We start from the raw sequence: 1396 nt of genomic DNA, 5'->3' as shown, positions 1-1396 counted from the left end.
GTGTTTTGGTTTTTAACATCCTTTTTTTACTTTTACTTAGAGTTTCTATCTCTTTACTTACATTCCTCATCTTTTTTGTCATATCTTCTGCTCCCAGTGGACCACTTCACATATTAATCACTGAATCATAGTCATTTTAAATTCCCCATCTGACATTTCTAAAATTTGTGCTACATCGGAGCCTAGCTCTGATGCTTGCTTTGTTTCTTCAGACTGTTCTTTTTCTTGCCTTTTAGAATGCTTGCACACATGCACAGTATGGCACATCCCCAGCTCCTCGCATTCGGAGTCCTATTCACAGTGGCCACCATGACAGTGGCCACAGTTTAGAAAGAATGTGTCTGAAAACTCCAAACTGACAGACTGCTCTTTGAACACACATGGTCAGTGAGAGTATACTTCAGTTGATACACAGAATTATGTCATTTGCTCAAAACTGGCAGCCACATGTTTGGTGATGAAGGCAGAAATGACTGGCTCAGGGTCTGGGAAAAGAGCAAGACCTGAGAGGACTTTCCAGAATAACAGTGGGCTCTGTGATCCCGACTGTGAGGAAGAGCTCTTTAAAGCCAAGCAATACAATGGCGCCACCATGTGCTGGACTGTGAACACTGCTGAGGTCAGAAGAACTGAGAAGGATACTAAAATATTCTACTAACAAGTAAGGACCTACTGGATCATCATCGAACTAAAACACAAACAAGGGAAACACCTCAAGATGTTCAAAGTTTGCAGACTATGCTTAAGGAAGCAATCACAACATACTATCAACTAGTATATACAAAATATATACAAAATTTCCAGTGTGAGAATGATCTTATCACTATTGATGTGATGCAAAATTCACATCAATAGTGATGTGGAATGATGTTGACATAGCTGGCATGGATTATTATTTTGAAAAAAAGTTAAAAATGAATCTTTGTTCCATTCCAGTAGAATGGGCCTGAGAATAGATGGAGAACAACTGGATGTGGATCCCGGTCAAACTGAAATGTACTATATGGATGAAAAACCACCTGGATTTTCAATTCAGGGGCTACAAGCTGGTATTACTGCTGTCACTGTGATTGTGACACTAGCAGTTATTGCTAGAATCATGCTGGTTATTTCCAGAAAGAACAGAATGGCAAAGTATGAGAAGGCTGAACAGAATGGCAAAGTATGAGAAGGCTGAGATCAAGGAGATGGGTGAGTACATCGGGAACTCCATGCATAAGGACTATAATTTGAAGAGTAACTACAAGAAGGGAAATTGGCAAGCAGGTTACATGTGTATGAGCACAAGACAAAGAGATCTTTGAGGACTGTGTCTCCTTCTCTCTTTTGTTAGTTAATTCTTCTATTTGTAACTATTTATAACAGTAAAACCTGTACTCAAAATATAAGGAGTTTC

General features: G+C 39.3%; 1 pseudogene; it reads left to right on the top strand.

The window, feature by feature from the left end:
- The first annotated feature begins 258 nt into the window (after positions 1–258).
- LOC115302315 lies at positions 259–1168 on the top strand (annotated as a pseudogene).
- The last annotated feature ends 228 nt before the right edge of the window (positions 1169–1396 follow it).

The sequence above is a fragment of the Suricata suricatta genome, chromosome 9 (genome assembly GCF_006229205.1).
Source record: "Suricata suricatta isolate VVHF042 chromosome 9, meerkat_22Aug2017_6uvM2_HiC, whole genome shotgun sequence".
Lineage (NCBI taxonomy): Eukaryota > Metazoa > Chordata > Mammalia > Carnivora > Herpestidae > Suricata > Suricata suricatta.
This window is presented reverse-complemented; position numbering and strand designations above follow the sequence as displayed.